At 34.3% G+C, this 23,903-nt stretch overlaps 1 pseudogene; it reads left to right on the plus strand.

The window, feature by feature from the left end:
* Positions 1-26: 26 nt before the first annotated feature.
* On the plus strand, positions 27-1,360 carry LOC107017749 (annotated as a pseudogene).
* Positions 1,361-23,903: the final 22,543 nt, after the last annotated feature.

The following is a 23,903-nucleotide window of genomic DNA, read 5'->3' on the forward strand; positions in this document are numbered from 1 at the left end:
TAGAATTTCTTGCGATTTATATCCAAATGGATTTCAAACTTCACGAGTTTATGTCTAAAACATTAATTGAAGTAGTTTTGAAACAAAACCAGTTGGAAGGTCCTATTCAAATTTCACTCATAGACCAGCAGTTGCTCCGATTTCTTCTCCTTTCATAAAATGGAATCAGTGGACAGATCGCTTCAACCGTCTGCAATTTGAAAACACTACAAGTGCTAGATTTGGGCTCCAATAATTTGGAGGGAACAATCCCACTATGTTTAAGTGAGATGGGTTAACTTTAGGTTATGGATTTAACAACAATATTCTTAGCGGGACAATTACTATTACTTTTAGTATAGGAAACCAACTTGGAGTCATTAATTTGACGGGAATAAGCTAGAGGGGAAAGTTCCGCAATCTCTAATCAATTGCAAATATTTGGATGTTCTTGATTTAGGTAACAATGAATTGAGTCACACATTTCCTAAATTGTTGGGAGCCCTACCAACGTTGCATATTTCAGTATTGAGATCAAATAAGTTCAATGGACCTATAAAAGATTCCAGGAATGTCAACTTGTTTGCTCAAATTCGAGCCGTAGATCTCTCATCCGATGTATTTACTGGAGATTTACAAGTGAGCCTTTTCAAGAATTTTGAAGCTATGAAAATAAATGGTGAGAACAATGGAACGTGAGAGTATTTAGATGATATAGGTTCTCATTATTACACAGATGCCTTTATAGTGACAAGAAAGGGGCTGGATGTTGAACTTCCTCGAATTTTGACTACAAACATAATTATCGATCTCTTAAGGAATAGATTCGAAGGTCATATCCCAAGCATTATTGTATATCTCGTTGGGCTTCGTACATTGAACTTATCTCATAATATCTTGGAGGGTCACATACAACCATCCTAGCACCAATTATCTGTACTTGATTCATTGGATCTCTCATCCAACAAAATCTGCGGAGAAATTCCACAACAACTTGCATCCCCCACATCACTTGTAGTTTTAAAGCTCTCTCACAATCATCTTGTTGGATGCATCCCCAAAGGAAAACAATTTGATACATTTGAGAACAGCTAATACAAAGGGAATGATGGTTTATGTGTATTTCCACTGTCAAAGGACTGTGGTGGTGATGATAAGGTAGAACAAACAACGACTCCAGTTGAGCTAGATCAAGAAGGAGGAAGAGATTCATCAATGATAAGTTGGAAGGCGGTTCTCATGGGTTATGGTTGTGGACTTTTTATTGGACTATCCATAATATACATAATGTTATCAACTCAATATCCGACATGGTTTTTAAAGGATTGATTTAAAATTAGAACACAAAATTATTACAAGAACGAAAAGTCACAAGAAATGATATTAGTGATCGTCACCTCCAGGTATTCAGTTTGATCTTTGTCAATGAATTTTCTTCCTTAAAAGCTATTTAACTTAAATACTTAATTTTTGAAAATTTCAGGATTCAAGTCTAATATGTTGTTTGTGATGCAAACAAAAGATTGTACTTTCCTAGTTTTTTATATATTCGAATAAAATCATTAATTTTCTTTTATCAATAGTTAGTTACATATTCAGCATAATTATTCTTTAGCTAATTGGGTTCCACTTTAAAGTTCAGTTAATGGATTCATGAAGTTATAAGATGTAACAATAGCGATCAGTTAAGAGATACTTTATGTTTGTGTTAAGATGTCACGAGACAGAGTTGGACAGAATTCGAAACTGAGGGGTTTCCTAAGAACCATTGCATCAGAGGCATTTATAGTTACAGCGATTAGGAGAATTCTTGTCGGAGGTGAATGTTTGTTGTCGGTACGGGGTAGTGGTATAAGCTCTTATTGGTTCTGAAGAACGTAGACAGAATATGACTCCAAATGATGAAAATGAACTTAAATTTACGTTGATTCAAAAAGAGCTTAATGAATTTTCCAAGAGCCGAATTGGATGTAATTAATCTTGTGTAGAATCAAATAGTATACCAAAGTAGTAGTTCATTTTTCCCCATCTCTTCTACATTTGGTGGTAATGTAACAACTTGATTTCCTCACTATATTAAGAAGAGAACTAAAATTCAATTATACATTAGAATTGTGATTGCAATACTCAAACTACGGAAATACAATGGAAATATTGAAATAACAAGACTCTAGAAGAAGAGGAGATGACAAATGTTTTCTTCAATATGCATAAGCCCTTATTTCCAACTCATTTTCCCTTTTAAGCAAATGTTAATTGGGTATGCATCCCAAATAGAACATTTTAATATTTTACCCAGCCCGGTCTCATTCACAACTTCTAATTAATGAGCCCTTATAAAGTTAGCTTGGTTCACAACAATACACCCACAGAAAGAACCTTGTCCTCAAGGTTCAAGTCAAGATACATCATCTGGCAACATGGAGTATAATAAACTTGGTTTGGCAGGTTGGAGTAGTCTAGACACGGTTGTGTAATTCATAATTAGCTTTGGAACATGGAATGGATGTTTAGTAATGTGAGATGTGTCCAAAAGAGTAATGCACCTATATATCTCACTCAAACTTATGGAAGAACTAGTAGTAGAAACATAGGGAACCTTCCTCATATTTTACAACAGCAACCGACATATATGGCTAATAAGAGTTGCAGTTCCCTTCTTACTCCATTCTTCCTTGCTATCAATTCCTTTCAATTGAAATATTCACCTTGGAGTAGCTTCCTCTCCCAAAATCTCTGCATTGAAATTGATATCAACCTGTTACAATAACCCTCTCTCTGATTTATACTTTTCGACATTATCAAATGGAGTTCGGGTATAACCTCATGCCCAACAACCACACACTTGTTCAAGAGGATAGACAAAACTAATGCAGTATCTAAACCATGATGTAATCTATGTCGTGGAGCCCACTCTATCATCTCAAGTATCCCATAAAGTGTGTAACCTGCATAAGGGTGTTCAAGATCAAACATCACCTTATATCCACTCTTTAATGCTATTACTTTCCACTTCAGTAACATGGTAGCAACGACATGCATATAGTGAGGATGTAAAATCGATGTGTGCTTGAAGTTGGCTGACAAAATCTCATTTTTCACATCATAATTATATTGATGTAAGACTAGTGTATATGCAATTGGCATACATGTGAACAGAATGCGCAAGTAGGAATTTACATACCATGGTTGTCCAGGATCCCACACTCTATTCATAGAGTTTAACTACACAATTAAGAAAAACCTGCCAATACAACCCAGCAATTGCAGTTCTTTTGCATGGTATACTGTATAACTTTTAAGAACCATGAAATTGAAACCTATTCCTTGATCCCAGACATAATGATCCACTATAGTTGTGGGAATTATTACTGTAAGAAATTGAGCAGCAGGTTCAAATGGAAATTGACTCAAAATTTTGTTGACCATTGAACTCCCTGGTTAAATTTCCATGCTTAGTGTAAGGAAGTATTTTAACAGAATGCATTAAAATTGCCGATATATTGAGTTATAGATCTTCATTATCCATACTTTCCATGGAAAACTCAGCAAGGTACCAGTCTTCAAAGGACTCCAAATCAGTTTTCCATTTAGGAGAGCCACTATCAAGAGACTTATCATATGCATACTTCCTTGACATATCTCGTTCGACATGTGCATTCGGCCTACCAACTTCTTGACCTTCAAAAGGAACTAGAACGTTCTTGTACCAAAGGAGTTGTTGATTTGGATCTCCCGTTTTGAGAAGTTGTTGAATTATCAAACGCATAGTCCTCTTTCCAGGTTTGAATTTCATGTTATCTCTTGTATTAAGGTTAATAAAAAAATACTGAAACACAAATAAGATGAATAGAAGTAAAACTTTTAATCTGAGTTTACTATAACCACTGTGTTTCCTTTAGAAATTTAATCCCCTCATTGTACCCGAGATTGCAGATTAATTTCTTCCAATATAAAACAAATTAACCTGATAAAGAAGTAGCGGTACCTCAAACTTCAATAACTTCAGCGAACGCAAGAACAGTAACAAGGGCACAGATAAACTTAGCTGATCGATAATTTTGTTTATGAGACAATTTATGCAGAGAGGAAAAACATTTAGGAAGTGAAAAATGAAAAAGACCTCCTTTTTATAGCCATATTCAGCAAGAATCGTGTTTGTTTAGACAAATCTATTCAGATCCTTTTTTTCCAGAAATGTTGTGTCTTTTGGGAAATATAACAACTTTTTCAAAGGGACAGGTCGCTTCAGATTGTTATTATCATTGCACGTGAATTTCAAATAAATTTCGTGGCGCCAAAATTAATTATTTTATTTAACTAACATTCTGTATTTATTTAGAGAGAAAATAAATAAATTAACTGGATTTATTCGATTAACAACATTGATTAAAGACAAAATTTATCAATCAATCACATCATTTGCCAAATCCAAATCCAAATTTAAATCTAAATCCGAATATTCAATGCTGAGCGAGAGAGTGACGACGACATAAGGGGCACCTTCTTCTTAACCCTTTATGAAGTAAAGAAAGTGTTTCCTAACATAAGGACAACAATTTCCTTTCTTCTGCCAATATGATAGAAATGACTTTTCATTTGAACTTTGCAAATGAGTTTCCATTTTCCCTCCAAAATTAGTTCCCCCACTTTTTCATATTCTCTTTTTTTTTTCTCATTCACATTTTTCTAAAACCCAAGAATTCCCTACATGAATGGGAAATGACTATTGTTAAAATATATGGATGAAAAACTTGTGTGTCTTGTAATTAAGGATTAATCTCATTTGGATAAGTAGGTTTTCGTTTAAACTTTCCATAGTGAACATATATCGGATATACTCGGTCAATCGGTAGATTTGATATCTTTGAACCATAGAGCTTTGGTATATATATAGACAAAATTCAGCAGAAAATTAACCCTTGAACTGTTCTTAGTTCTCATTGTTTTGTTCGTTTCAGCCATGAACATATCTCGGTTAGTATGTGCTTAGAAAACTGGCCTTACCGCATTCTCCTTGAAGCAACTTACAATTCACACTCACATAGGTAGTTTCTAAATGTGTTATCCCATAGATACACTATTTGGTATACCCTGTATCAAACATAGAAACCATTAAAAAGTCCTAATGCCTTTATCCTCGTTACTGAAAATTGTCTCATAATGAGAATGGACTATTAAATAATTTTTGACAATGTTGACCGTCATCAATACTTTTGTTTTATCTCCTTGAACCTAGATCTTGGAATCTCCAGTCTTCTAGGTAGATTTACCGCCAGGATGAGTTTTTATCGGCCATAGTCTCATTCCCGTTCGATGATCCTTCAACTCCCTCTCTAGTTAGAGCTTTTGCAACTGGATATGACACATTATCTACTGACTTTACATAGTTAATTCTAATAATTTTACTAGAGAGTAGTTGTCTAATAGAATTATGTCTTCGTCTTATGTGACAAGACTTTTCGTTATACATAACGCTTCCAGCCGTACCTATTGAAGCTTGACTATCACAGCGTATGTATATAGGGGCCATTGGTTTGGGCAAAAACTGAATATCTTCTAAGAAATTTCAGAGCCATTTAGCTTCTTCACCTGTCTTGTCTAAGGCAATGAATTTTGACTCCATTGTAGAGCGAACTAAACATGTTTTTTTTATAATCTCTAAGATATTACTCCAACAACAGTGAAAGAGTATTCACTTGTGGATTTTGTTTCAGTTGACCTAGTTATCTAATTTGCATTACTATATCCTTCAAGAACTGCTGAATATTTGTTGTAAGGGCAAACATAGTTCTGAGTGTCATCTAATTATCCAAAAACTCTCTTCATTGTCAACCAATGATTTTTTTTGGTTTAATTGTGTATCGACTTAGTTTACTGATAGAGCTAGCTATGTCTGGTCGTGTAAAATTCATGACATATATCAAACTTCCTAATACTTTGGCATAGTCCAATTGAGATGAAGGTTCACATCAATTGCGGCATTTGCCCTTTTAAAACTCAAATACTTGAACTTTTCGGGTACCTTTTGAATATAATGAGTCTGAGCATGTAACACCCCATAGCCAACACAGACCAAAAAATAGTTTTTCATAAAAATCTGTAGGTGCTACCAACGGTGGCATCTACGGACCGTAGCCTGAACCACGGTCCGTCCTAAACAACCGTCGATAAGATCAAAAACTCCAAAAAGTTTCAGCCTAGTAAAATTGGTTAATTCTAGGACGACGGACTGACTTATGGTCCGTAGGTCAAATGATAGTCCATAGTCCGTGACCGTCGATCAAGACTCCCTTCAACCACTCTCTTACAAGAGTTATGGATGACCTGCATGGTTCGTAGGTGGACCTGCGGTCCGTAGGTCTTACCATAGGTTGAAAATTTGCAGCCAGTTCAGGGGAAATGCAATTGGGTCAACTTAAAATTATCATAACTCTTAGCAAAAATGGAATAAGGTCTCCCATTTTACCTACCCACAGATAGATAATTAAATTATCTTTCCATAGCCACCGACCTTGCTAAAATGCGACATCCGAGTAAAAAGTTATGCCCATTTTATTAAAGGACTGTTGAACAGGCCCTGACGACGGATCCAACGACGGGGCGTCGGGCGCACGATGGACCGTCAGTCCTGGTCGTCGTGAGGCCCTACAGAAACCTTCCCAGGGGTCTTTTTGACCATTCCCACTTCGTTTAAACCCTAAGTTACGTCGTTTTGACCCTAAATCATCAGATTCTAGAAACATAATTAAAACATATCCAAGTCAAGTCATCAAATCAAAACTTAAAAAATTAGAAGCAAGAGAAGAGAAAAAAAGCTCAAGAAACCTAGGTCAAGAACTCCACAAGCTTCAGCAGTTCCAGCCCCAAAACTTAAGTATTATTCCATAGATTTCATCACCAGGTATGTGGGATTTCACTAGTGGGTTCCTTTTACCCATTAGGTCCTAGTTTTCAGTCAGTTCTTCATTCTCTTATCATGATTAAAACTAAGGTTTGTAGAACTTTGATATAACTTCATGAAATTATTAAATATATGTTCCAAATAAGAATATCATGTTATTACTCAGATTATCGCATGAATTTCAGAACCCTAGCTTTGTATTTCTTTAGTTCTTGAATTACACATGCTAGGTCATATATCTCAGACACTTCAGATATACATGCCTCAGTTATAAATGCATAATTACCAGATTAATTGTTGCTTTGTCAGTTTGCATGTTTACTTTCGAGCTATCCAGTATTTACAGATATGCAGGTTTAATCAGTTAATTTACATAATTCATTGGGAATAGCATAATACCGAGTTGGACTAGGGTTTAGCGTACCCAATACTCCCAGAACTACTAGCCAAGTAGGTTGTAAGTCCCCTCTATGGTCAATCAGTTTAGTGGTCACGCTAGCATGCCTTTATTCCTTTGGCAGGGTATATTGGGTCCTCTCGATGGGGCGTATACATCGGACTCCACAATTCGCTCATGTGATTTTATTATCGGTTATTAGTAGCTCCCACAGTTCAGTCAGACTCTCTGCATTGACCATTTATAAGTATATTCAGTATTCAGTTTCAGCATGTTATAAATTGGTCATTGCATCCAGTTAGCTCAGAAATCAGCACATCACGTTCAGATTATTATAATTGTTTTTATGCTTGTTTTGTTATGTTTTATTTCAGCTTCGCTCTATCCTACATGCTCAGAACCTTTCAAGTACTGACGCATACATGTGCTACATCTTCTCGTGATGTAGGTTCAGGTTCTCTGTATCCTGATCACGCAAAGATCGATTTCCCGAACTCCAATTTTGCATATTCAGTGTTGAGTCCTCATTCTCCAAGGACAACAGTCATGAGTTTCATTTCAGTGTTTAGTCATTTAGTTTATGTTTTTGTTTTATTTAGCTGGGGCTTGTCCCTGTATTTCTAGTCTAGTTCAGAGGCTAATTTAAGACATAGTTAGATTCAGCTTAGTATTGAATTAATATTTCTTTTGTAGTAAACTCATTGTTTTCAAATATCTAAGTTATAGAATATGGGTATTCCCCATCTTTTCATTTTAAGTATGATTTAGCTTCCGCTACAGTTTATTATCTTTAGTATGCCCATGATCATGCATCCAGGGTGGGATCACTTGTGGTCCTAGGTTCCGTGTCCGCGTTTCGTGGGTAGCTCGGGGCGTGATAACACTTTGTATCAGACACATAGGTTCAAGATTCCTGGGATGTCTAAAAACGCCGCACTAAGTAGAGTCATTTTTATGGGTGTGAAGTGCACCACATCTAATGAGAGTGAGTCTATGATGTGTTTTAGGAAAAACTTCACCTTCTTGTTACTCTTATTGTGCATAAGGTATGATCTAATTCCATTCTAACTTGACGCTGAGCGCTTAATATCATGCCTTCTCGTAGAGCTTAGGCATTGAATACTAATGCACATAATGCTTCCTCTAGTACCATATATTGAAGCTAAAATGCAGAATTTCAGAAAGCCAATTGAGATTTTGTCTATGAGTATGACTAACCAGAACAATCAGCAGGTTCTAATTCCTACTAATAGAAATGATCGATCAATGGCAGCCATAGTTTGTGATTTTGTTAGGATGAATCCTTCTAAGTTTTTAGGGTTGCATGTTGGTAAGGACCCACAGAAGTTTATTGATGAGGTCAAGAAAATATTTGGTGTGATGTTAGTAATTGGTAGTGATAGTTGAGATTGGATCCTACAAACTCAAGGATGTGACTCACATATGGTTCACTAAGTGGAAGGACAACAGAGATGACTTTGGCTTTTGTAACTCCGTATAGATGTCCAATTCAGTGTCTGTCCAGAAACTCTCTCAGAACCTTTCTCAGTCTCTACTCCAGTCGGTGACCCAGTTATAACTAGACGGTTATACAGAAAATTCCCTGTCTTAGTCTCATAGAAAGTCACCTCAACAGATCTATTAGAGTTAGAAATGGTAAACTTCGATGTCATTCTAGGCATGGATTGGTTACACTCATGTTATGCCTCATTCGATTGTAGAACTAGGATTGTTAGTTTTCAATTTCCAGATGAACCACTCTTAGAATTGAAGGGCAGTAGCCTAGTGCCTATGGGTCGACTTATTTCTTACCTTAAGGCCAGAAAGATGATATCTAATGGTTATCTATCATCTAGTTAGGGTTAAGAATTCTTGCCTTGAAACCCCATGTCTTGAGTCAGTTCCAATAGTCTGTGAATTTCCAGAATTATTTCCAAAAGATCTTCCCGGGGTTCCTCCCGAAAGGGAAATCGACTTTGGAATTGATATCCTTCCAGATATCTAGCCTATTTCTATTAGTTTTTCAGAAAATTTAGTTTCTCAGAAAAATCAGCAGGTTCTACCAACGGTGGCATCGATGGACCGTAGCCTGAACCATGGTCCGTCCTGCACAACCGTCGATGGGATCAGAAACTCCCAAAAATTTCAGCCTAGAAAAATTGGTTAAGTCTTGGACGACGGACGGACTTACGGTCCATAGGTCAAACAACGGTTCGTAGTCCGTGACCATCGATCAAGACTACCTTCAACCACTATCTTACAAGAGCTATGGATGACCAGCATGGTTCGTAGGTAGACCTACGGTCTGTAGGTGGAAAAATTGCAGCAAGTTAAAGGGAAATGCAGTTGGGTCAACCTAACATAATCATAACTCTTAGCAAAAAATTAATTCGGTCTCCCATGAGCTACCCACATATAGATAATTGAATTATCTTTCCATATCCACCGACCTTGCTAAACTTAGACCTCTGGGTAAAAAGTTATGCCCATTTTAGTAAAGGCCTATCGAACAGGCCCTCATGACGGACCCAACGACGCGGCGTCAGGTACCGTCATGAGGCCCGACAACAACCTTCTCAGGGGTCTTTTTGACCTTTCCCACACCGTTTAAACCCTAAGTTACGTTGTTTTGATCCTAAATCATCAAATATTAGTTAGTTTAAGCCTAGAAACATAATTAAAACATATCCAAATCAAATCATTAAATCAAAACATAGAAAATTAAAAGCAAGAGAAGAGAAAAAAAGCTCAAGAACCCTAGTTCAAGAATGCCACAAGCTTCCGTTGTTCAAGCCCCGAAACTCTAGTATTTTCCGGTGGATTTCATCACCAGGTATGTGGGATTTCACTAGTGGGTTCCTTTCACCCATTATGTCCCTAGTTTTCAGTCAGTTCTTGATTTTCTTATCATGATTAAACCTAGGGTTTCTAGAACTTTGATATAACTTCGTGAATTCATTAAATATATGTTCCGAATTAGATTATCATGTTATTACTTAGATTATCGCATGAATTTTAGAACCCTAACTTTGTATTTCTTTAGTTCTTGAATTACACATACTAGGTCATATATTTCAGACACATCAGATATTAATTCCTCACTTATAAATGCATAATTACCACATAATTGATGCATTCTGGGTTTTCATGTTATGTTTCGAGCTATCAAGTATTGAAAGAAATTCAAATTTAATCAGTTAATTTACAGAATTAATTGGGAGTAGCATAATACCGAGTTGGACTAGGGTTTAGCGTACCCAATAGTCCAGAACTACTAGCCAAGTAGGCTGTAAGTCTGCTCCGTGGGCAATCAGTTTAGTGATCACGCCAGCATTCCTTTATATCTTTGGCCAGGTTTATTAGGTCCTCTTGATGGGGCGTATACATTGGACTCTACATTTAGCTCATGTGGTTTTATTATCGGTTATTACTAGCTCCCATAGTTCAGTCAGACTCTCTGCATTAACCATTTATCAGTATATTCAGTATTCAGTTTCAGCATGTTATAAATAGTCATTGCATCCAGCAAGCTCAGAAATCAGCATATCACATTCAGATTATTATACTTGTTGTTGCAATTGTTCAGTTATGTTTTAATTCATCTTTACTCTATCCTACATGCTCAGTACCTTTCAAGTACTGATGCATACGTGTGCTACATCTTCTCGTGATGTAGGTTAAGGTTCTCAGCATCCATATCACTCATAGATCAATTTCCCGATCTCTAGTCCAGCAGATTCAGTGGTGAGTCCTCATTCTCCGAGGACAACAGTCATGAGTTTCATTTCAGTCTTTAGTCATTTAGTTTTTTTCTAGATTTAGCTGGGGCTTGTCCCACTATTTGTAGTCTAGTTTAGAGGCTATTTTCAGACATAGTTAGATTCAGCTTAGTGTTGAGTTAATATTTCTTTTGTAGTAAACTCATTGTTTTCAAATATCTCAGTATACTATATGGTTATTCCCCATGTTTTCATTTTGAGTATGATTTAGCTTCCGCAACAGTTTATTATCTTTAGTATGCTCATGCTAATGCCAGCAGGGTTAGCTTGGGATCAATTGTGGTTCTAGGTTCCGTGTACGCGTCTCGGGGGTAGCTTGGGGCGTGACATTTTCTATTCTAGGAACCTTAATATTATTAGTTTGATCAAGTAGTGTCTATTTTGTTAGTTGCAAAACTTTACATGTCCAAAAATGGTTAATTTTTATATCACGTGGTGTTGATGTCTGTTATTGTAGGGTATTTGGTTTTATTTATTGCCAAAAAAACTTCCCTTACTATAAATGTACATGTCTATTAATGTTTTGTTGTTTATGTGCCATATATTGTCGATCCACATTTTTTCTCTTAAAGTTATATGCTACCTACCCCAGCTCTCACCATTATGTGAATAACTCAATCAAGCAATGTTATTTTAAAACTCTAGAAAAACAAACCTATTACACCGCGGCATTACATAGGTCTAACTGAAAATATCAATTTTTAACACTAATTTAACTACACTAAAACAAAAAATAAATTCAACCAAATTTGAAAATGACAGAGTCGCGCGAAGCTTTGGCAATTTTCCTAGTTTCATTTATATTATATGAGCACCTAGTTGATGGTGACACTACCTCCCTATGGCATATCATCTTGCCCCCGATAGAAGTACGTTTTCAACGACTCATCATCAATGTAGTGGTTTGGGAAATTTCTTACAAATGAAGGAAACCTATACCAAGAGCTACTCACCGACTCTCCAGGCAATGAAACAAAGTAGTTCACTCTATCTTTGTGGTTGAGCTTTTTAGACACCTGACAATATCGTGCTAGGAACACATCCCTCAACTGCTCCAAAGAATAGATCGAATTATATGGCAACTGAGTGAACCAAATTGCGGCCTATCCTGTCAGTGAGAGAGGGAACACTCTTAACCCGATAATGTCCATGTCAAAGTCAGGCCTCCCTACACAACTCTTACACACCGACCTTAGTTTGGCGATGTGAGCATGTGTATACTCAGATGGTATCATCGTAAACAAACCTCTGGCGGTGAGCATCTGCATCAATCTACTAGTTACGATGAATGTATGACCTTGTGTTAGAGGAGGTAGTAGAAGAGGACCATTAGAATAGGTGATGTTAACATTTCCCTTATAAAACTCTTGAGGCGTGGAGCAGGAGGCTGCCTCCGTAAATCATCATCCCCTGGGTTTTCCAAAATCACTTGGTTATGAGCATCAACCAGTGGAGAATGCTGATGTTTGATCCCATCAGCTAGATTAGCGGGATTCTGTGGGTTATTAATTTTTCGGAGTGTACGGTTCAGTTCTAGATCGAATGTAAGTTTTGGTTCTCCTTGACTCCGTGAACTTAACATACACTCAAGCTAGACCTGAAAGGCACGAAAACAAAGAAATAAAAGTAAAATAAGGAAATTGTTGACTAAAACTTAGTAATGTTATTAAAGATAATCTAAAATCCACTTCTCCCAGAAGCCGTGCCAAAATTTGATACGCTCAAATTTCACTTTCCTAAAGAAGTATAAGCGGTTGTTTCAAGGAAAAAACCAATCTATTAGGTTGTGGTCGATCACACGAGGAAAATGATTTAGACTTAACTTTAATGTATGATTACCTCTATTTCGTCAAGTCCTCTTCGAAATCTAGTAATTTAAAGGGGGATTTTTGTAAAACAAAAGTGTTGCAATGTTGTAAAATCAAACAAGTAACAAAAGTGAGTTATTGGTGTTTATGAAGTTGTGAGAGAAACTAGGGTTTAAGTGTTCCCCATTGGTTCCTAACGCAATAATCCTAGCTATAACAATTCTTTTCTAGTGTTTTTCATGCAAAGTCATAAGTTATGTATCTCTAAATCCTTGGTACACCGTTTATAGAATTTCACCCCGTACCTTGGTCTGGCTACGTGTCTAAGTTGCTAACCCATACCTTTACTTCATATTAAGCATCATATTCGATGTTTGGCGTAGTTATTACTTCACACAAATCGAAACTATCCTATTAAATAGTATTTACTAAATCTATGGCGATAATTCTTTTTCTATTAACCTCCCCCTTGGTCTAACAAGTAGCAATAAGGAGAGTTCTAACGCGTCCACTCGTTAAAGATACTTCTAGACAAAAGAATTATCGATACATTCAATAACCTATTTGAGAATTATTATTTAGTTAGGTTTATTCTGTTAGTCACCCGTTGTTACCACAACCCTAGTTGTAGATTTAGTTATCCATGCTTAGAAGAACACAATTCATAATTGATAAATAATAAATCATGAACATACTTTGACAAATTCGAAGAAAATCTAGAAATTCAACTTGAAATCACACAATTATCTTGAACAACAAATCCAGAAATTTGATTTAATTGCAAAAACAAATCTCCAAGAATAAAAGTATGAAATTATTAAAAGAATCCAACCCAAAAAAACGAGATTTTTCTCACTATTTATAATAACAAGAGTCCTAAGATAAATATTATTTCAAATAAGGAAATTTTGTTCAAAACACGGCTGCAATCGACAACCACCATAGATGGTCCGTCGGTTAAACAACGGACGGTTGATTGCCTCCGTCGGTCCATACATAGCATCTTTTCAAAGCCTACACTTTGAATCTTTTCCGATCCAATCGACAGACCAATAACACGGTCAGTCGATGCACTTACGGTCCATAGATGCTTATCGTCATTCCATACTTATATTTTCTTCAACTTCGGGTACTGGAAAAGTCCCTGATCACATCCACGATTTGCTAGGATGGTTCGTCGATTAGTCGATAGACCGTCGATCCTTCCGTCGCCCAACACTTAGTTAGAATTCCCCGAGTTTCTTCTAGATGCCTGAACCTTCTATCGACGGTCAACACCTACGGTCGGTCGATGGGACGACGGGTCGTCGATGGCTTCATGGGTCACTTCTACACCTATTCTTCACAACCTTCAGCATTTTCAGTTTGGACAACTTTCCTGCAAACAAAGACAAGACATATGAGAATTACTACAAAAATGGCTCTAGACACACATCAATCTTGAAGAATGAGCATTTAAAGTACTTTGAAACAACGGTACATCAGTATACACCAAAGTTCGATGGTTTAATGATATCGCATCTACTAATTAATCGAGTATATCTGACATATGTTCAATACATAAAGTCTAAGGGGAAATCTATTGATCCAGATGCAATTAATTCTTGTTTGTAAAGTACACATACTTGCCTCTTTCTTTGTCTTAGAGTCATTCCCCATTAATCTAGGGCATTGTTAGGTTTTAAAAGGTGTAAATGGAAAATAAAGTGTTGCGACTTTTATGAAACGTTGAGACATTTGTGAAAAGTTGCGACTTTTATGATAAGTTATGACTTTTATGGAAGGTTGTGATCTTTCCTTAAAATTGTGACTTTTGTAAAGGTTTGTGACCTTTTCGGTTAGGCACAATAAGAATCTTTTCACACTACCATTTGTTATCTATAAATTGAGTGATTTCCTCTCATTTTTAATAACCAATTTCTTGACTTCTACTACTACTACTACTACTAAATGTAGTATTCTAACTGTACTTTACTGCTATGGAGTGGCTCGTTTACACGTTTTTGGTATTAATACACTAGTGAATGAGATCTATCCTTGGAGGAAATATTCTGAATCAAACCACAAATCTATGCCTCTCTTTCTTAATTTAGTTGATGAAATACCTGATTTACTATGCTAGACCAAAGGAGCATTCAGCTCAAAAATATCATTCAAAATAGGTGTACCTAAATTACTGTTGGATTTAAAATAATAACCTAGAATAAAGAAGATGTATTGTTGTACTAGTGAATTAGTAATTCCCCATTTCTTTTAGAAAGTGATTTAATTTGATTGTCTTAAACCTTTTATCACTATCATTGCAATTAAAACTTAGTATGATAATCGTAACACCTTATCTTGGGACGCAGATTAAATTAATGAAATAGAAGTAATCTCTCGTGCTCAAGACATGAGTGTTGAAAGGTATATCCATTACATACTTCTTCATAGTTCCTCGTTGGTTTGTGACGAAACTAGGCAAAAGAAAAACCCATTAACAAGGGCAAGGGGAGTGTAGTATATGTTTTTATTTTAAAATATTCTCATACACCACATATACCTTTTAAATAATTCACATCTACGAATTAACTCATATATATATATATATATATATATNTGGCGTCAAGCACAACAAATTTCACTAGTTAAAGTGTGTAAATAAGTGGTAATTGATAAGGTTAAAAGAATCAGTCTTTAATAGAAGTAAAAAAAAAAGAAAATAAAAAAAGGAAGTTAATTCAAAGAATAAAATATAACTAGTACCCATCACAGGCATCATATGAATGATATATACAATGCAATCCTCATGAGAGAAGCATTGCATTGTCCTCGTAAATCAAAGTCCTATATATAGTAAAGAAGGTCTTCAACAATTTCCAATCCTACCTCAATCATGGTAAACTCTTCTTCCAACAACCCTAAGTTTACCAAATCATTAGTTCCTCTGATGAATTATGTCGTCTCGTAAGTTCATCTTTGTTTTTCTAACAATTTTTCTATTTTATTTTAGTGCATTTGTAATTTTAGTCCTTGTGAATTATTGATATTATACTAGAACTATATATCTTGTATGAAACTAAATTAAAATTTCCCTTTCATACAGAGGATTCCTATAGTATTTGCTAAAAGTTATTGCAAAAACATGTTAAGCCCTGTTATTCTTGAGGCTCCCCATTGAAAATCATGGGAGGTTGAAGTGGAAATGTCTCAAGGTAAAATTTGGCTATCCAAAGGATGGAATGATTTCTGTTCCTATTACTCAATAAGTGTCAGGAGCCTATTAATGTTCACATGCATCCCGTGTTCTTACTTTGATGTTTCTATATATGATCAAAGTACATTAAAAATTGAATATCCAATACATCAAGATATTGAAGTTGATGAAGAAGAGGAAGTTATTCCATTCTTCCAATATAATGCTAATGTAATAGAGGAAGATATTCCAGTTTACCTTCAAGCTTATGCTAATGTAATTGAGCAAGGTAAGTAAACATCATAACTGATTTATTAACTATTAAGGTGAATACATTAAGTAGTCATATATACATTGCATTTGGATATCTATTTCAAGAAATGTGCATGTAATGACAATAATTTATATTTCCATAAGACATTTTAAACTTGTGGTCTTAATTATTCCATACAATTTCATTGGGACTTATATCATACTATGTGTCAAACTTATATCATGTTGTTGCAGATAAGGAGGTTGGAGAAGCTAATAGCAGAGGAGAACAAGTTAATCCAAAGATTTATAGAAGTCGACACAACTTGTTGAACTTAAATGGTGACAATCCGTATTTTAAAATGGTTATCAAAAAGGCAAATGCTACTTATATGGTAATGTTTTATAGTTTTTAGTTTGTGTCGTCTGATTTTTTAGTTTTTCATTCCATTACACACTTACTATTTTTCTGAAAATCTAATGATCATGTTTGTTTGATGAATATTTTTGTTAGAGTATCCCGTTGAGATTCGCCCAAAGTACAGATATAATCAACATGGCGAATATGAGGCTGGTTAATGAAGAAGGAGAAGAATGGAGAGTGGATAGAGGGTATAATGGTAGTAAGGTTATCATAAAAGGGGATGGACTACATTCCAAAAAGATAACAAGATAGCTAATGGTTAAACTTGTCGCTTCAAATTAATTCGGGGCCCTATTGCAAATGTTTTGTAGGTTAAGAAGATCCCAACACCCCTTTTGATTGCAACAAATTAGCTACAATTTCTTTGGATTGCATGTTGGATATTTTAGTTTGTCTTAGGAAGATGCTAGGGAAATGTTATATATGTTTTCTTTAGAAAAAAAAGACAGACAAACTTGCACTTAATTTGCTAGGATATGAAATTTCAGATAGGTTTTTGCATAAATTGTCTTGTTATAACAAGTATGTGTATTCATCAAGTGCTCAAGTGTGAACACCTAATTTTTTACCAAAACATAATATATTTTACACCAATTTAAAAAGGGTTATATTTAAAATACAATAAAATAATAATAATAAATAGTAAATTAATAAAAATTATAAGATCGATTATAGTTTAATAATTAAAAAAATTGATAAATAGAAGTTGGGAATTTATGTTATTTGTTAATTATCAAGTCTAAAAATAATAATAATACAGAAAATATTATGAAAAAGAATAGAAAAATAAAAGAAAAGAGGAGTCCTAAAGATTTCAAATTTGTTTTACCTTATCCTAATTATTCCCAACTTCCTAACTTATTTTCCTAAAAAATCTCATCCCATTTATTTTTTTTTCTCGTTTGGAGTTTTTTTAAAAGCTTCAGACATTTTTTATTTATTTCTATTTTTATTAATTTGATATTATTATTATTCTTATCTCAACCCCAATTTTCTCAACTAATTTTTAAATTTAATTCTAATTCCACTACACTACGTTTCTTAAAATTAGCACCAGATTCTCACCCAAAAAATATTATATAACCCACTGTCAGTTAAAAAAAATTTAAAGAAATAGACAGAGAGGTATAGAGCAAACAAAAAGAGAAGAAAAGTGAGTTATTCTTTTGATAATTAGGTTAGAGTTAGTGTTTTTTATCGTGGTTCTAAATTTGTGGCTCAAATAAGTAGATCGTAGAAGTTATTTTTCGTGATGTCCATTTTCGCAGCGAGGTAACTCTAAATTATCGTATTATTTAAATATAATATTGTATGAAAATTTGAATCTAATAATATGAAGTACTTTGAATCGTATGTTATTATTATGTAATATCAATCCGTGATGCATGTTATGATTCTTTTTTATTTTTTTTCTCTCGATCTGAAAAACGGAACAAAAAAAACATGTTTCATTTTTTATATATTATTTCAATAAATAAGATGGTTTCCTCCGGAATAAACGTAAGATGATTCATCACTTATTCGTATTATTATGAAATATAATTAGAAGGATATATAATATTATTTACAGAATTCTGGTAAAAAAATAGACAAATGATTGGAAATATTAATTAAAAAAAAGCATAAAAAGAAAGTACAACCAAAATAATAATAACAATAATAATACTAATAATAATAATAATAATAATAATGAAAGAAAAGATAAAAAAAAACATAACAAAAAAATTAGAAAACAGAGAGAGAATGTTAAACAGAAGTTTTAAAAAATAAAAATTAAGAGAAAGAATCAGAGTGAAAAAATAAATAGGAAAACGTAAAAAAAAGAATAAAAAAAGGAAAAGTAAAAATAAAAAAATACAAATATAAAAATTAATAAAATAGAACGTAAAAAAACAAACAAAAAAAACACAATTTCAAAAAATAAATAAAAGAGTAACGAAAGGGATGTATTCTAAAGTATATTCTTCTTATATTTTTCTTCAAATATGTCTAGCAATAATTGATAATTTATCATTTCTTGTTGGATTTGTTGGATCTTGATAGAGTCGTTGACATTGTCATATGGTTTTGCTTTGGCAGTATCACTATTAGGTGCCTTGGAAAAAATTCGTCACTCACCTTACAATCCCAACTATGTTGTCTTCCATATGTCTTTTTTTTGCATTTTGGTGCTTCCACTTCTTTGTTGTGTAGGTAAATGATCCCCATCCATAGTCACCTTATCAAATCATCTATCCAACATATCATCTTCATCATCCCCATCAAACATTTCGCTACCCAAGTCAAGAAAGAAATCTCTATTATCCAAGTTTACTTTCGTATCACTCAATTTAGATGAAGTACCTCAGACTGCCATATATGCCTTTGTCTTACTTGTAGGAATAAATTCGAGTGTTTCAGGGCTTAACTTAACCGACAAAGTGAAGGGGTCTTAGTCTCTACATCAACTAAATTTTCCCATCTTGAAGCACTCGTTTCCCCTTGTTTTTCCATAGCTTCATTTAAATCGGTTGTAGCCATCTCCTATTTCAAAATAAACATGCCAGGTGTATTTGGATTGATTTCTTTTCCATCTATCTCCTCTGTTACCATGGACTACTTTTTATGTGTCACAAGATCTTGTTGCTAAGTATGATCAATAGGGTAGCATTCTTTCAACTTCAATTATTGATCAATCGGCTTTTCCTAGTCCAAAGTATTCCAAGATTCAGACGAAAATTCAGTCGTACCACGTAACCCTCCATATTGTGAAAAATTCTCATCTCGCAACACATCAAACTAAGTAAATTCAACCATAATATTACATCTATCAAGATCAACTTGTGTAGAATTATGTTGGTGCAACATCTAATTTTTTGAGGATTTAAAGTCAATAGTTTTATTAATGTCAGACCATAATTCGTTGATACTGGTTTTTTCTGCAATAGAGGAGCCTTATTTTTCTTCATATTGCTTTAATTTAGTTACCATTACTGCATTAGGCAATGCAAACTCTCCATCGTTCACAAATCTAGATGATAACTGGCGTGTAGCGACTTCTGACCTAACAATCAACTCTCGAGAGTTATTATCCGCATTATTTTGTGCCTCAACATCAATATGTATTGGCGTTGAAGAACCTGTTCCAGCCGCACTAAGATTCTCATTTATTTTACTAGTGAGTGTTCCAATATCTTCTTTAAGCCCAGATGTTGCAGTAAAACGCAGGATACCTGGTGTGTTAACTCTTTATTGACTAGTTCCTGTAGGGTGTTTCTCCTATTTAAGGTTATCCACGCTACTTTTTTCAGAATTGATGTTAGACTAATTTGGTAATGTTACCTCTTTTATAATTTGTTGAATAGAATGATTTTTCTCTTTGTCATACAAAATTGATCGCAAATCTCGTTCAAACTTTTCTCTGTTAATTTTTGTTCTGTTGAAAAATGCACCTTCGATCTCCAAAGTTAGTCTATATTCATCCTACTTGTGTCCGTGATATTTACATGTTATGCAGTACGAGGGAAATTTGTCAAAGACAATTTGTAACATCTCATTAATCGTATTAGCCAAAAAATTATGAAGAAGCTAAAATTTATCTTTTTTGGAAAGAATAGGAAAAATTGGGAAAATTTGCTAAGTTAAGAAAACTAGTTTTTGGTCATTTTCAAAAGGTCATAACTTCTAGATCATGAGGAGTAAAAGTCAGTTCTTTATATGGTTGGAAAGCCCTTGAATATATCTTTCAAACGCCTTCAAGTTTATGAATTTTTCATCTCATATGAGGGAGATATGCCTATCGGAAGTTGGGCATTTGGATTGGGGAAGGTCCCAATCCGGATTTTATTAAGGGTAAAGTGGCCTTTTGACCCAGCTATTTCCTAATTTTTTTTTAAAGTTTTATTAGGGGTAAAACTAAGCCTTAAGTAATTTTTACAAAAGTTATTCATGCTTAGGGTTTGTGTAAAAGAGAAAAGGAGAGGAAGAAGAAGGGGAATACCTAGAATTCATCCAGATAGCCAAGTTCTTCGAGTGGAATTCATCGGAGGTGATATCTATTAAGGTGTGTGACATATATCTGTGTTGGGGTTAGTTCACCAACGCACAAACTTTTTTCAACTAAGCAAATTTTGAGTATTTTGAATGATAAACATTGAAGCTCTAGAAGAACAAGGATTGAACTTTTGTTGGTTGAGTTGTGTTATTCCCTTAGTTGATTTGATTTATATTCCTGGGTTGTTTTTAAGGTATAATCTATTGGTTATTGAGGTTATTAGTTATACTAAGCGATTGGAGGAAAGATCCATCGAAGTTTAAAATGTTTAGAGTAGAAAATGGGAGAAGAAAAGAAGAAAATAATGTCTGAGAGGCCCTGGTTCGCAGCTCCAAAAAGAGTCCCTCAGGACAGTTTGTATCCTTCAAGCTCTAGTGTGCCACGCCACCCATAGCCCCTCAGGAGAGATGTTGTCAGTTAGGCTCTTCCACTCCACGCCTCTAAGAGTACCAAGGACGCCTGGAGACCCCATTCTTTCCCCAATCGTTTCATACTAGTTCCGAAGAGATTTGGCTAAAACTCCTAGTCGATCCAATATTCTAAGGTACATATAAACATAATGAAATCATCCATAAATCAAGAACCTTGATTCCATAATCCAATTCAAGAAAAGTTAAGATCAAAGTTTAAGAAGTTAAGTTTTAAGGCTAAGAACTAAGTCAAAGTAAAGTTCTTAAGGTTTCCAAGAGTCTTATTTAAGTGTTTGGAAAAGAGCCTAAAATACCCTTGAAGTATTGAAAATGGTACAAAATTACCCTCCATCCACCTATTGGCTCCAAAATCCCCTTGTCATCCACCTTTGGGTTAAAAATTGACCACTTTTTTAATTGTTTTAAAATTAAACTCTTTAAATATTTTTTAAAATACTTGGCGTTCAACTATTGATTATAATTTTAATTTATTAATATAATTTATAAACAAACCCACTACCCACTCATTACTAACTAAAGCTCACTCAATTAATGATCCAATTATAATATCAAAATCGTCATAAACACTACTAAAACACGATGAAATTATAGATTCTTGAAAATGACATCCAAATTATTCGAGTCCGAATCCAAACCCCAATTAAATTTAGGTTGAGCCGCTTATTTAGAAGGACACTTTCTTTCAAAATTGAATTAGAAATTTATGATTAAAGGTAAACAAGTAATACATCCCGAATTAATTCATGCACTTTTTATAAATATAATTTTATAAATATTTATGATTTGTTTTAAAACCTTTAATATATTATTTTGAAAAAAATTTACCTATGGAGTAACATCACATAATTGAGACGTAAGAATAATTAAGATGAACATAATATGACTTTTAAGTTTATCGGTGATTTTTATTCAGCCACTTGAATGTATGATAATTTACTTCTATAATTTTTAAAAACACTCAATTGGCAGTAGCTTGCATTAATAATGTGACGGGTTTATTAAGAGGAATTTAATTAGTAATGGGTGGGTAATGGATTAATATATAAATTATACTAATAAGTTAAATTATAACAAATAGTTGAGCACCACGTATTTTAAAAAATATTTAAATAGTTTAAATATAAAACCGTTAAATAAGTGGTCAATTTTGAACCAAAAGGTGGACGACAAGGGTATTTTGGACCCAATAGGTGGGTGGAAAGGGTATTTTGGAGCCAATAGGTGGATGGAGGGTAATTTTGTACCATTTTCAATACTTTGAGGGTATTTTCGGCCCTTTTCCGTTAAGTGTTTTAACATCTTATTAAGACTCAAGTTTCGAGTTAAAGAACGTGTAAAAGTTGAAGTCTTTCCTTCAAAGAAGTATAAGAGAACTAAGTATTCCCTAATGAGTTGATTAAGATCAAAAGTTTCAAGTCAAGCAAAGAGTAAAGAGTTGAGTTCATTTTTCAAAGGATATAAGGGAACTAAGAACTACGTAGAAAGTTAATACATGATTTTAAATTTCAGTTAAAAGGAAACTAAGATTTCCCAGAAAATCTTTTAACAAGAAAATGGAACATTAATTCCAAGAGATCTTTTAAAGCTAACTGTTGAGCAATTATCTCAACCCAAAGAAAGGAAGTTATTTTAAAATCATGAGCTAAAGTATGTATTGGGAGATGTATTGAGCACCGATGTGGGGATAAGACTTCATATTATCTCAAGACCCATGTAAATCATCTGTTTATTATGGGTGTTAACGGGTAATACTCTTTATATGATCACTTAAGTTAAGCTGTGGATCAACTAATTTAAGGAGTTCTATGGGATGACAAAGTATATGACCATTCTTTCATCGTCGGCAAGACGTTGTATCACCAATTAGGCTCATAGTGGTGGTTGTCGGTCATAGATTCTCCCACAGAACTTTATTATTTTCATATAAAAGTAAAATATATTTTTTATTGCATTTCCTTTAATGAACTAAATATTTTTATTATTTTATATGCATTGAGTTGAGTATTCATGAGTTGATCATATCGAAGGTAAGTTCATCTTATTCTTATTCAGTTTAACTAATTGTTAGTAATCAAACTCACATACTCGTACATTCAATGTACTGATGCTAGTGCATCTGCATTGTCTTATGATGAAGACATAGGTAACCATGATCGGCATCCAGCGTCTCGTTTATCAAGTTTGAGCACTTAAAGTCAGTGGTGAGCTTCGTTGCATTCTGGATGATCCTTGTTATTGCTTTCCAGTCTTTTCATCAAAGAATGTTGTGGGGGTTGTCCCGACATTCAACATCGTATGTTTAGAGGCTTCATAGATGAATAGTAAGTCATTTAGTTAAGTTGAGTCTCTTTATTTACATATATCTATTCTACTGTAAAAGTGCCTTGTTTGGTTCATCTTAATTTGGTTCAGCAACCCCAACTGCATTAGGTTAACCCAACTCTCAATCACTCATAAATCTAGACGGTAACTGTGATGTAGCAACTTCTGATCTAACAATCATCTCCCTAGACTTCTTATCTACATTATTTTGTGCCTCGACATTAATATGTATAGGAGTGGAAGAACCTGTTGCAGCCACACAAGGTTGCTTGTTTATCCTACTAGTCAGCGTTCCAATATCTTCAATAAGCGCGGATATTGCAGTAAGAAGCAGGATGCCTTGTGTGTTAACTATTTCTTGACTAGTTGTTGTAGCGTGCTTCTTTTTTTTAAGGTCAT

Source organism: Solanum pennellii, chromosome 1 (genome assembly GCF_001406875.1).
Source record: "Solanum pennellii chromosome 1, SPENNV200".
Taxonomy (NCBI): domain Eukaryota; kingdom Viridiplantae; phylum Streptophyta; class Magnoliopsida; order Solanales; family Solanaceae; genus Solanum; species Solanum pennellii.